This window comes from Urocitellus parryii, chromosome 14 (genome assembly GCF_045843805.1).
Source record: "Urocitellus parryii isolate mUroPar1 chromosome 14, mUroPar1.hap1, whole genome shotgun sequence".
NCBI lineage: Eukaryota > Metazoa > Chordata > Mammalia > Rodentia > Sciuridae > Urocitellus > Urocitellus parryii.
In genome coordinates, this window is record NC_135544.1 from 66,800,875 (window position 1) to 66,815,737 (window position 14,863).

A 14,863-nucleotide genomic window follows, 5' to 3' on the forward strand; every position below is an offset into this window, starting at 1 on the left:
GATTCCTCTTTCCCCCAGAACGTCTTGTACCTTCTTTCCTGAAGGACAGCTTGATACCCTGCCTGCTCTGCTCTAACTCCTGACAGCTGAAGCAATCCCCTCCCAGCTGGCGGTTTTTGCCTGTAAGCTGGTCTGAGTCTGTAAACCCAAAGTAACTTTAACCTGCATGAAACTGTGACTCCAAGGTGCAGCTCTGATCAGCCCAAACTAACTTTGGTTTCTTGATCAGGCTGTGCCTCAGTTTCCCTTAGGGTTGACAATATGAAGTATTAATACATAGAAATTCTTAAAAGATACATGATTTATTCTTATGTATATAAAGACCATTCAGTGAAAGCAAATAAAATCATTATCTGTACATATTTTCATGCCTAGACTAAAAGAGAGCTATGAAACTTTTTTAAATCACAAAAAAATAAAAATAAAAAAATCACAAAACACTCTACAACCTCATAGAAATGTGATTTACCTTCAAATGCTCATTACCTTACACCAAACTGTAACACAGGTAAATGTATCTTGGCATGCTCTTTTGACATCTTCACTCATTTCCATTGTGGTACAAGAGAGATTTCTTTGGCTCCTTGGAAGAGGAATAAGCAAAGGAGGGGATGGGAATGAGAGATGTTGCCAAGGAAGCAAAGTCTTGGGCTGAGAGGTAAGTGTTACAGACCTACTACACTAGGTGGCGACTAGTCAATAATGTGCTAAAAGAGCAAGTTCTTAACATTTTACCATAAAAACATGGTGAGTAGCTGAGGTGATGGGTATCTTAACCACCTCAATTGACCCTTTCTGCAATTTACACAGAACTGAAGCATTGCACTGGGCCCTGTAAGCACCTACCGTTACTACCTGTCAATCAGAAACACAACCAAATTGCTAAAAGACTAGATTTTAAATATTCTCACCATGGAGAAGTAAGTATGTGAGGTGATGGAAATGTTAATCAGCCTGATTTGATCATTCCACAGGTTATGAAACATTGTACCCATAAATGTGTACAATCACTGTCAATTAAAAATAAAACATAAACAAGAAAAACAGAGAGAACCAGAAGGTTGTGCAATGAACTTGCAAGAGACAAGAAGAAAAAAGTGGTCCTGGTTCAAATATTTCCCTCAGCAACCATGAATAACCCAGGGGGTGAGAGTACAGAGAGGGACAGATGACACATGTGGTAGAAAGAAGGCTCTGGAAACTAGAGAACATAGCCAGTCTCTTAGAAAATAATCCGATAGGTTTAGGGTCCCTGTAGGAGACAGCAGAGAGACCCTACACTTTCTCCACCACTAGACCCAATGGAAGACAGTATCTGCCAGCTGGAAAGAAAGCCCTCCTCAGAAACCAACCTGCCTCCAGGACAGTGAGAAACCCATCTGCACTATTCAACCCACCTGTCGATGTTATGGCAGCCAAACGGACCGGGGCAACAAACAGCAGATCCACCAAGATATCTAATGCTCCCTTTCAACCAGTCTATATGATGACACTCAAGGCTGTGCTACTGCCATGGGGAACAGTCAGAAGCATCCTAACAACATGCACAGAGGGGCACAGACAACAGTGCAGTGCATTTGAGTTGCCCAGGGTGTTCTCCAGCTCTTTGAAACCATTAAAGGGAATAAGGAAAATCTTCATGAACTTACATAGAAACCCTCCAATACATGTTGTGAGATAAAAGAAGTTATTCATACCATTCCACCCGTGCTCCAAAAAGCCACTTTGTACCAAGGCTCAGATCTGTCACTATGCTGTTTGACACACAATCTGCTCATCCGGTGTCTCCTGCATGCCTGGAACATGATTGTCCAAATGAGAAGCACCATAAATGTAAAACACACAAAACGCACATCACATTTTGAAGATTTAGGACAAAAAAAATGATTTAATATTTTTATAATGATTACAAGATTAGAAGAGATTTTAGATATGATGATTTAATCCACATCACTGGATGAAGAAAAACTGAAAGCATTTCCTTTAACATCAGGAAGAAGTCAAGAAGGTCCACTTTCACCACTCCTTTTCAATACAGTACCTGAAACACTAGCCAGAGCAATTAGGCAAGAGAAAAAAAAGGGGGATACAAACAGGAAAGGCAAAATCCAAACTATCCCTTCTAGCAGATAATATGATTCTATACTAAGACAACCCTAAAGGTTCCGCCAGAAAACTTTCTTGGGCTGATAAACAAATTCAGCAGAGTAGCAGGATACAAAATCACTTGCTTTTCCATTCACCAATAATGAGTCCACTGAGAAAAAAATGAGGAAAACGATTCCATGTACAATAGCCTAAAAAATAAGTAAATAAAATATCTAGGAACAGGGGCTGGGGATGTGGCTCAAGCGGTAGCGCGCTCGCCTGGTATGCGTGCGACCCGGGTTCGATCCTCAGCACCACATACCAACAAAGATGTTGTGTCTGCCGAGAACTAAAAAATAAATATTAAAAAAAAAAAAAAAAATTCAAAAAAAAATATCTAGGAACAAACCTAACCAAGGAGGTAAAAAAAACCTATAAAATGAAAACCACAGAATACTGAAGAAAGGAAGTAAGGAAGACCTTAGAAAATGGAAAGACCTCCCCTCCCATGTTCATGGATGGACAGAATTAATATCGTCAAAATGGCCATACTACTAATAGCATTATACAGACTCAATGCAATTCCCATCAAAATATCAATGATATTATTCAAAGAACTAGAAAAAGTAATTCTAAAATTCATTTGGAAGAATAAGAGACCCAGAATAGCCAAAGCAATCCTGAGAAAAAAGAGGCATCACAATACTGGACCTCAACTTACACTATAAAGCTATAGTAACAAAAACAACATGGTACTGGCATAAAAGCAAACATGAAGACCATGGAATAAAAGACACAGAGTCAAACCCATACAGCTACAGTTATTTGATTCTGAACAAAGGCTCCAAAAACATACACTGAGGAAAAGGTAGCCTTTTGAACAGATGGTGCTGGGAAAACAGGATATTCATATGCAGAAGAATGAAACTAGATCCCTCTCTCTCATTCTGCACAAAAGCTAATTCAAAGTGGATCAAAGACTTAAATATAAGACCTGAAACTCAAGCTGAGATTGTAGTTCAGCTCAGTAATAGAGCACTTGCCTAGCATGTATGAGGCACTGGGTTTGATCCTCAGCACCACATAAAAAATAAATAAATAAAATAAAGTATGGTGTCCATCTACAACTAAAAATATTTTTAAAAATCAATCAGAAACTTAACAATTTCCAGAAGAAAAATCGGGAAAACCTCTGATGCACAAGCATAGGCAAAGACTTCCTGAATAGAACCCCCACAGCTCAGGAAATAACAGCAAGAACCAATAAATGTGATGGCATCAAATTTAAAATTTCTGCATAGTAAAGGAATAACTAACAGAATGAAGAGACAATCTACAGGAAAAAATCTTTGCAGCTACTCTTGTGACAGAGGAGTAACATCCACAATATATAAAGAACTCAAAAAATTCAACACCAAAAACACAAATAACCCAATCAATAAATGGGGAAAGGAAGATACAAAAGTACAAATGGCCAATAATTATAAGAAAACCCGTTTAATGTCTTTGGCAATAAAGGAGATGCAAATCAAAACTACCGTGAAATTCCATCTCTCCAGTCAGAATGGCAACCATCAAGAACACAAACTATGATAAAGGCAGGTAAGTATGGTAAAGAAAAGGAATTCTTATACACTTTTGGGAAAGTTCATTAGTACAGCCACCGCAGAAATCAACATGAAGACTCTCAAAAATTTAAAAACACAGCTACTCTATTACCTAGCCATACCACTCCTGGGTATCTGTCCAAAAGAACTAGAGTCGAAGTCAGCACACGTTAGAGACACATGCATGCTCATGTTTACCACAGTACAATTCACAGAAGCCAAGCTATGGAACCAGCCTAGGGGCCCCTCAACAAAAGAATGGATAAGGAAAATGTGGTGTCCACATGATAGAGATTTATTCAACCATAAAAATGAAACCATATCATTTGCAGGAAAATGGATGGAACTGGAGACCACAATTTTTAGTGAAAAGAAGTCAGACTGAAAAACGGGGGGAAAAGTGGATGCCATGGAAGTAGAGGGGAGACCATCAGGGTCAAGGAAAAGGACTGAGGGGAGGGCATCAGGGAGTGAAATCAGTCACATGATGTTTCCATGTATCTACAAACGTGCCGCCACAATGAGACCCATCATTCTGCACAGTTAATACGCACCCATAAAAAATAAAAAGGGGTGGAAATATAGCTCAGTGGTAGCTCAATTCCCAGTACCACAAAAACAAATAAATAGGATACATTGGTAAATGTAATTTCACCTATTTATTTTTACTTTTTGAAATTTTTCTTGGCAACTAGTAACCTTAATTACACATGTACCTCAAACCATTTCTGTTGGACCCATTGTCAAGGGTACTTGCCAAGCTACTATCAGCAGCCTCAACTGAGTGGACCTCAAATGGACAGGGAGGTGCTCTTTTTGCTTTTATTCTAGGTGTGAATCACTTCCTTGGGGGGGGGGATGGGGATTTGAGCCCAAAACTTACACATAACAAGAGCTCACTCAACCACTGAGTTGAGCTTCCTGCTGACTACACTTCCACCATTTTTAAGCCAAGTGACTTTCAAAAGGAAGGAGCTTCTCATAATTTTATCAATTAACACTGGGCAGATGTGCACAGGAGCAGACACTGTGCTGCCTCTGGGTGACAGGGTCAGATGTCTTGTCATACATCAGGTATCTGAACCACCCAGGTCAGCTGCCTTGACAGCCTTTAGACTGACATCAATCTGGGTATGAAGTAGCTCTCAAGCCTGGTGCAAACCCAGCTCCTACAGGCTTTGGATAGTAAAAACTACAAGGGTTTCTGGAGGTGTTTTTCCTATTTCACAAGGGGATCCACCTAATTATTCTACATAATTTACACTAATTTAGGTGTTAACGGAGGTATCTGAAAGCCTTTTATAAAAAGCATCTACACAGCATGTTTGCATTGAAAGCCTAACCTTTGAGTTTTGAGCATTTGGTACAAAAATTTTAATGGCATTTTGCAAACAGATGAGGCCTGAAAAATAGAAACATCCATGATGCGATGCTTAGAGTGTGTGAAAATCTAAGCAATCACCCACTTAGATTAAGTGACTGTGCCACTTTTGAATCCTGACCCCTGCACAGGAGGACACAGGGACCAGTGCAAGTTCACCTGGAGAAGAGTAGCATCTGCAGATGACATGCTCCAGAGCAGCAATCACACTGGCCTCGCCTGCATGCTGGGTAGGGGTCACAGAGCGTCCCATGTCACCTGTCTACTTCATGCAGTCCCACAGCAAACCTTCGACCATCAGCACTGTCCACACAGTTTGGCCCAAAGAGCCAGAACAATGCACCTCACTGAAAAGTGAGGCATCTCTCCATAGTTGGACCTGACATCCCTTCTACCTGTGAAAAAAGTACAATTTCTAAATCAAACAAAATTGTATGCCCCATCCTGGACAAGAGAAATGAGTCATCACATGGGCCTCTGACCCCTGATTCCAGCCAGCGGCTCTCTCAGAACTCACCCAACAAGTCACTGAAGCTCTCACCAATTCCTGCACTTGACACCACGCACAGCAACCAAACCTCATGGCTGAGGAAAGGAGGTGCACAAGATGTCACCAAATCTTCACAGCCAAACTGAAGTGCACCCCCTTTCTCCACAGAAAGTCTTAACTGGGATTCTCCAGAAATCTTCACCACGGCTGATTTTAGGACTGTCAGCAAGAGAGTCTCTGCAAAATAGTTCAATGTAGATAGACTTCCTATTTCCGTGTTGCCCTGTGTTACTTGGCCACTGGCCAAGAAGATACCAGCACTCCAGGTGCTGGACAGCCCCTTACTAGTTTTTCACAAACATATCCACTATAGTAGTTTGTAGAAATGTGCAAACCAGGCCTCTGGCCTTGAGCTGGGCTTCACAGGGATGTCTACATTTTTAAGATAAGTTACCAATTGGGCTCCATGGTAACAGCTGACAGGGGGAGGAAAGAGAGGGGAGAAGAAGCTCTCCCCTTCTCAGGTGCTGTCCTTGAAGGGTTAACTTGCCCAGAACAATGAAAGAAAAGCTGCTTTTATGTGAACTTCTGCAGACTGTGAACTTCTGAGCCCCTTCCCTTACACGCTGGGTATAAAACTCTGAAACCACCTAAACTGGGGGTTCAGGGATTGATTACAGCAAAAGCTGTGCCCTCTGAACCTGGCTGCAGCCAAATAAAACTATTTCCTGCTATCTTCGGTGCCTGGCCTCGTCGGTCCCAACAACAAAACAGGACAGAGGTTCCAAAATCTGCAGAGCTGCCACAGCAGACCCCAAGAGGAGGGTAGGTGCTGGCTGGGCAGCCCCAAGACCCTGAGGAGCATCTGGCTCTTGGCAGTGAACAACAGTCCCCAAATGCAATTCTGTGAGGAAAGAGCCCTTTGGTCTTCAGTCAAGAGCCTTAAGTCACAGAGCCTGTGATCAAAGGAATCAGAAATGGGACTCTCCTGAGAGGGGGACACTTCGGGAGGGGCCAGTTCTTTCCCTCAGGAGCCAGGGGCCTTGGCCCAGCTCTCGGGCCCTGAGCCAGGCCTCCCCTCACACCTTCCATGGCTCCAGGCAAGGTGTGACAGTTCTCCACAACCAGTCCCAGCTGGTTGGGCCTTCAGGAGGCAGAACTGTCCCCAGTCCCAGGTCTGCTGTGTCTAGGGCATGCAGTGTCAGTATCTGTGGGAAACCTGAGAGAATGGGTTAAATCCCTACCTGGGAAGTCTGCTCTGGATGCTGGAATCTAACATGAACCTTCACCCCGGAACACAGGGTGGGTTCTCCAGAGCCTCACTCCAGCCAGCCGCCCAGTGGCATCCTCCCCTGCCCTGCAGGCTGGAAGCAGGAACCCAACTCCATGGCGAAACCCAAGCAGTTCCCGCAGGACCCCAGGGCGCCAGCTCTCCTGCCACAGCTCGTGTTCTCTAGATATTTCCTCTTACCAGGGACAGGGTCACACTTGCTGTTTCATTTCTCAGGTCTTCTGCTGTCAGCCTCCCTAGTGAGCAGGGTGACTTCTGAATTCCCCTAGAAGGAGACCTTCATTGGAATCCTCCTCTCCTGACCAGGTCCAGAAACAATCACTGCCCTGGGCTTTCTTGGAACTCGCTCACTTCCAAATGTGTTCACTGGGTTCAGTGCTGATTTCTCATGTCCCCAGAGCCTCCTGCAGCAGGCAGGGAGCCAGCTGCTCTGCAGATGCGCCTGGGGTGGCAGCACTGGGCTCTGCCACGGGCTAGGATGACTCCCCTCCCAGTAAGGGATTACTCAGTGTGTTTGTTCCCTCAGATCCACTTCCGAAAAGCAATAACAGTTCCTTCCCATTCCCTCCTTACAGGGATCCAGCTGCCAGTTTTAATGAACCTCAAAACCCATATTCCCCCAGAGTCATGAGAGCCTTCTGCATATCCCATAACTAGTCTGGATCCTAAGACTAGCTGCTCTCCAGCTCTCCAGCTTGCCACACCCTGATTCAGGGACCCATGCCCCCCAGGTGGGCTTGGCTTCACAGCTAGGTGCCTGCAAATGCCGTGCACCGATTTCTGTGCATGAACATGAGCGCGATAGCCAGTGCTGCTTAGGCCTCCTAGAGACAGACTTGAGACCTGAGTTGGCACCCGAGCAAACGTACTGCCTGAGAGGAAACAGAAAACCCAGAAGCAGACCCAAGTGTGGGACAGCTGCTGAACAACTGGGAGCCACCAGATTATCAGATCAGACGCCAGGTGGAGTGAAAGGGCAGTGGGGAGAGTCACACACAAGAGAGGAAGCCTCAGAGAAGGGGAAACAGCGAAATCTGAACCTGCTGCAGACGTGGAGGCAGGTGACTCAGAAAAGGGACCAAGTCCACAGTGAGCCACACCCCCAACCCTCACACGTGACTACAGACAAAGAGTTTGTAATTTTTCTACAGTCAATTCTTAACACTAAGACTTACTGAGAACTGGATGGTGTTACCTTTGGGATCATGAATCCATTCTTATCAAGGACTGAATAAATAAACCTTCCTGATGGGGCTGCACAGTCATGATGCGAGGTTCTCTGTGTGGAACAGCATGTCCAGCCTGTCCATGGTTGTGCCCTTGAGACGTTTTCTAGGAATCCTTAGCAGCACCCAGAGCAAACTATGTGATCACACCTGGTCTCCATGGAAACCAATGGCTGGCTAAGCCTCCCTTTAGTGGTGAACCCTGCAGCACCGTTGGCTCAATGCTCAGCACCAAGGTAGACAGAGCCACAAGGAAAATCAGAGGGGACACATCATAAGAGAGGCACATCACAGGTGACAAGGACTCACCTTCAGCACAAACTTAGGATCTAAAATTGAGTATCACACCAACAAATTTTAAAACATACCCATGTTTAAATAATGTCACCGCTACAGTGTGATCTTGGATGAGAGAGAGCTCCTGTAAACACCGGGTTCCTCTTCTATAAAGAGGGGAAATGCCCCACTCCCAACACTCCTGTTCTGGAGGTGCTGTGACAAAGCCAGTTGTCCACTGGGTGGTCTCTGCCTTACAAACATGGGGTTTGGATTTAGGACCAGAAACTGGGCTTGCGGTTCTGAAATGTTTCTTCATGGAAATGAACTGACCCTTTTGCAACTGGACTGCTAACCTTTCAACATTTGCACCATCCTCAGAACAATGGGAATAACTCCTCTAGAGAACACCTACACCTGTGAGAAAATCTCAATGATGCCTCCACCTGTTTTTAACAAGAGTATAGTTAATATGCCCTGATGTTATGGATAATTCCACTAAAGCACCAGAATCTGCCAAGACAACCATGATGGATGCACCTGTTTCTCCACTGCTGAACTAATAACCATTCTGTTTGTGGAAAGAAGATTCTCATATTGTGTGTGTTTTAACCAGTGTTCTGGAATAAATTGTGTCCTCCAAAAATTCACGTATTAAAGCCCTGACCCCTGAAGTGACTGTTTGAACATGGAGCCTGAAGGGAGTTAATGAAGTGAAGTCATAAGGGGTGTTCTGCCCCAACATGCCTCTGGTCCCTACAAGAAGAAATCAGGACACAGACACAGGGACACCCACCACACAGTGGATGACACCACAGGCAAGCCCAGGAGGGAGGCCTCCAAGAAGCCAGCCCCACACGCCTTGGTCTTGAACCTCCAGCCTCCAGGCCACTGTCTAAGAGGCCTGGTCTGAGGCATCTAGTGATAGCAACCTGAGAGAGAGAGAGATCCAGACAAAGAACCATAAACAGATGCTTGTCTTCATAGCATTGCTCTGTGGGCAAATCTGCCTGCTTCAACCAGTGTGTACAAGTAAGAAGGATGAACTAATATTTTAATTTGGGAAAAAATTATTTTGTCCTCATTTTCTAAATTACTAATTTTTCAAATTGTGCCCAAATTGCTAAACAAACAGAAAATATTGAAAAAGAAACCTACCTTCCCTTTGCCAACAAAAGGCAGCTCTACTTAAAGAATTAGGAACAGTATTTTTATATTCCAATGGAATTGCAAACCTCGTTGCCAAGTGCCAGTGTCTGCACAACCCCTGCCCTGTGCTGATGGCTCAGGGGAGAGGACACTTTCTTATGGCAGAGGGCGACAGCCAATGCACTGCTCACCCTGCCGCAGGGGTCTCCCTATCTCTGCCCCGGTACAGCTCTCTTCCTCAAAAACTCCCAGCAGCCTCAGTGGCAGCCTATGACAGAATAACAACAAGACAGTCAGCAAAGGGAAAGTCCTCCTTTTTCTGTATCTGCAAGGTTACTACAGAGCACAAATTACTATGCACCAAACTTGAAGACACTAGATTTGTATGTAAACAAATTAATAGTGTATTAAAAATGAAAAGGCGGGTGCTGGGGTTGTGGCTCAGCGGTAAAGAACTCACCTAGCACGTGTGAGGCCCTGGGTTTGATCCTCAGCACCACATAACAATAAATAAAATAAAGGCATTGTGTCCAACTGCAACTAAAAAAAAATATTTTAAAAAATGAAAAGGCAAAATCAGAATCTGAAAAAGGTGGTTTTTAGGGCAAGTGGCATGCATGAATGCCTGTCTTGTTTTCACTGTGACAAAAACACAGGTGAGGACTCTCCTCCTCCAGGGGCAGCAGGCCTCACAGTGGACCACAGGTGCAGTGCCACAACCTGCACAGCTGGCCTGACTGAAACTTCACGCCTCTCTCCTCCCAGCTCTGGGGCACCACCATTCCACTCTGATCTGTGTCTGTGGACAACTCCCATGGACGGAATCACGCAGTGCTTGTCTTTACGTGCCAGCTCAGCTTGCTCTGCTGAGCACAGAGCCACTTCAGAGACCCCTTGATGGTCAGGCTTCCTTTATTGCTCAGCATCCTGTACTAGCTGGAACTGGCTCTCAACCAGCCACAGCAGGACCCCCAAAAGAGACCCTAGGAGGCACCCAAACTGCAGGGGTCCACAACATCACCTCGTCAAGCCAGCTTCTCGGGGCCTGGTGGGGCACAGAAACACTTTCCATGTGCTTTGCCAGTTCATACTCTGCTCCTGCAAGGGCTAAGAGCCCAGCACAGACACATGGAAAGCAAGTAGGGCAGAGGCAGCTGCCACGCCTGGACTGAGGCACCTCCTTCCTCAGCGTTGCCTGGAGGGAACAGAGTGGAGGAGTACAGAAGAATCACCTAATCAAACCTGTTTCCTATGGTTACGATCCGATAAACAGCAGCCACCAATTAAAGAGTTCAGAAAATGTGTCTTCATTTAGTTGGAATAAATGAGTTTTTTTTCAAAGTTCTTAGTACCATATGTCTAGAACAATGTAACAGGCTGTTTGTTAATATATTATAAATATAATAGTGATAGTAGGCCTTTATATGACAGTGGTTCCATAGTTTATAATGGATCTGGAACAGGGGTACAGAGCTGAAGAAGAGAGAAAAGCACACTGCAGAAGAAAAAGAAAAAGCCCCAAGGAAAATTAAGGGGACGAGTTCAGCAGGAGTTTTGCAGACCTCAGCAAGTCTTTAAAACGTTGGAAGATGTGGACCCCAACACCAAAGGTCCTCGTGAATTGAGAGGAATGCTCGTGGTGCACTGCTGTTACCAGCAAGCCTGTGACAAGCACCACACAGCTAGCCACTGAGTATGTTGCTGGAGAGAGGACCCCTCCAGGGGAGCCTCGGGCAAGGCCATGGGAGCTTCCAGAAGAAGCACTGTCACTACAGGGGGTACAGCTTTGTGGTGTCATTGTCCTGAAACCCTGCCAGCAGGAGGAGGCAGCAGTGGAGGATGGCACTATCCAAGGTCCTGACCCGGAAGGCCCAGGCTAGTGTATGTGTTTCTTTTAACAAAAAATTTAAAAGGTAAAAAACAAACAATTAAATAGAAAAAAATTTCAGAATAAGAATGTAAAGAAAAAATATTTTTTTACAGCTGTCCAATGTGTGTGTAAAGCTAAGTGTTATCTTGACTCAATTTTTTTCAATTAACAAGCTTATAAATTGAACAAGTTACAGTAATCCAAGGTTAATTTATTATTAAAATAAAAACATTTCAGTAAATTTAGTGCAGCCTCGATGTACCACATTCATAAAGCCTGCAGCCGCACACAGTCACATGCAGGCTTCACATTCACTCCACGCTCACCCACTGACTCACAGGAGCCACGTCTGTTCCACAGGCTCCATTCACAGTGTGCCACTCTGATCTCTCGGGCTGCATGCTTACCACACTTTCCACACTAGGATGTGCTTAGGTACACAAATGCCTACCCCTGTGGCACCGCTGGCCATGGCACCCAGCACAGGGGCAGGGTGCACAGTGTGCGGCCGTGGGCGCAGCAGGCTGCACCATCCAGTGTGCGTGAGTAACTCTGAGGCTTGTACACAGTGAAAACCATAGTGTCACGTTTCTCAGAGCATGTCCCCTGGTTATGAAATCATGATTACAAGTTGAACTTAAGAAGCTTAAATTATGAGGAAACAAAACAGGAAACTTGGCCCAGAGCAGAGCTTGTCAAGCACACTCAGAGTGTGGGTGTTCTCAGAGCAAAGGGCCAGGATTCACCTGGTTTTGTCCCAAACTGCAGTCAATGTGCCTGATTACTCAGGGCTCCTTCAGGAAGAGCTCCCTCTATCTGCCTTCCCTCCAGCCTCAGCAGACACAGTCCAGGCTATACTTGGACACACAGAACTTCCCATCAGTCCACAAAATGTTTAAAAATCACATGAACAAGCTGCCGATGGTAAAACCCCCCCCCCCGTGATCTCAGACGCCAGTTTTATCTCAGACACCAGAGATACTACTTTATAGCTTCCCTTTAAACAGGGAAAGAAAGAGGCCCAGGCTTGCAGCTCCCAGCAGCACCAGCAGAGCCAGAGCAGCTGCTGCAGCCTGTCCCTGGAGCCAGCAGATGGTACTCCGGCCCATGACCACTGTCTCTCTGGATACCGGGAAGCCCCCTCTGCACCACCACCAGCAGCGTCCTTCTTCACCTCACGCCTCCCTCCACAGCAAGTTCTAGAAACACGAAGGACATGGTCACATTTAGTGCTCTGGAGACATTTTAAGGGTGGAGAAAGGCAAGGAGCATGGCAAATAAGCAGAGCTCCTAAGTTCAGCCTGGATGTCAGTTCCTGCCTGCCACATAGGCCTCGGCCAGGGGCCCTGGGACCCTGACCTTCGTGTAGCCAAGAGAATGTCGCCTGATGGTGGCTGCTGTGGGTGCAGCTGCGGCCACATCTACTGGAGCTGGCACATGATCAAGGGACATAGACTGGGCAAGGAGATGCAAAGGAGAAACACAGTAGCCCTCCCCCGGTGATCTCACTTTCCACAGTCTCCATTACCCACAGTCCACGCAGCCTGAAAATATCAAGTGGAAATCTCAGTACTGAATTCAAAAGTTTTAAATTGCCATTCTGAGTAGCATGGGGAAATCTCACACTGTCCTGCTTCACCCACCCAGGACACAAATCACCCCTTTGTCCAGAGAATCCACAGGGATTCACCTTGGTCACCTAGCAGTCTTCTCCATTATCAAATGGAATGCCACAGCCTTGCTGTGATTGTTTGGTAGCCCCTCCATAGTGTCCGAACACCATGTCACAATGCCTGTGTTCCCTTCATCTCGTCACACACCACAGGAGGGAGGGTGAGAACAGAACGGTGGGATGTTTTGAGAGAGACAGGGACGGTGTCCATACAGCTTGTACTCCAGCATAGTATCATAGCTGTTGTCATCCATTATTAGTTATGTTCATCTCTCACTGTGCCTAATTTACAAACTAAACGTAATAATAGGCATGTGTGATGAAAAGTCACAGTAGATCCAGGGCTTTGCACTGCCCATGACTTCAGGCATCCACTGGGGTCCTGGAAGGTATCCCCCTCAGTAATGGGGGATGACTACAACAACCCAGGACCAGTCACTGTCACTCAGTCTAAGGATGCTGGGGCTGTGGGGACAGAGCAAGCCTTTTCCTCCTACCTCTGTCCTGTTTAACACAGTGACCCCAAACCACCAGGAACAGTCCACACTGCTGAAGCACTGACTCTGTGCTCTGACCACAGATGAACTGCCTTTTCTTAGTCATCAGGAAAATAGGTCTTAGGAGGCCAAGGGAAGACATTCCTTGGGAGCGCATGAGCCTCCAGCCAACATGGCCAGGCTCCAGACAGCCCAGGCAAGGAAGGCCACTGCGTTCTCAGAGACAGGCAGCAGGGTCTTGCGGAGAAGCAGCAGAGGAGAGAAACTTGCAGAGGAGGCAGTGGTGAGGGGCATGAGAAGCTTCAGAGATCACACACGAGTGCTTGATTTCCACCCTCCAGCAACCGTGAGCCATGCTCAGTTGATAGGCGAGGACAGGGCAAAAACAAAATCGACCCAGGTCTTAAGTAAAGCACCTGGAAAAGGGACTCAAAAAAATGAGAGTCACAGGGAGTGGTCCTACAGCCACTCCTGCAGAATGGCCCGCACTGCCACAACCCTCAACACTGCACCCACCTTGAAATCACAGTGCTGTCACCATCTTCTTGTCCCCACTGGGTACAGGGTGCATCCCCTAGGCAGGGCCTGATGGAAGCTGCAGGGCTAGTGATGGGTGCCAGCAAGTGAGCAGTCCCCTGACATCAGAAAGTCTGAGTGACCAATGCGACAAGAACCCACTGTCTGCCTGACCAACAGGTATCACACAACAGCCTCACAGATGGCCACTGCTTTCCAGAAGAAAGAAGAGAGCTTAGGATCTCCCAGAGAAGCCAGAGCTCTGCGATATCTGGCAAGGACACAGAGAAACGTCACAGCAAGGTGAGGATCACAGTGCTGCCTTGGAGAAAAAACAAAGAAGGAAAAAGCCATAGTTTGAACCACAGAGTTACTCCTAATACCACTGCTGGTCCCACAACGTTCACAGCCACAGGAGCAATACATCAGTAACGGAAAGCACACACAGCCACCCACGCACGACATTTGGGTCACCAACACAGCATGCTCCAGTAAGACCACTGTGCCTAGGGGCAGGGCAGGTGGACTGCTTTCTGTGAGCACACTCTACGGGGCTCACACAGTGGCACCTCTCAGGGCATACCCCACAGCCAAGCAGCACAGGCTGGTTTCATTGCATAAGAGAATCCAAAGGCACTGTGTGCTCAGCAGGGGCCATGGTATGCTGACCCGCTTCTGCAGAAGCAGCTCCCACAGTGGTGACTGGAGCCCGAGGCAGGTCTAAGCAGCACCTGGTCACGCGGAAGGCATTCTTAGGTCAGCAGCCAACTGCCCATGTCCCATGTCACACATTGTCATCA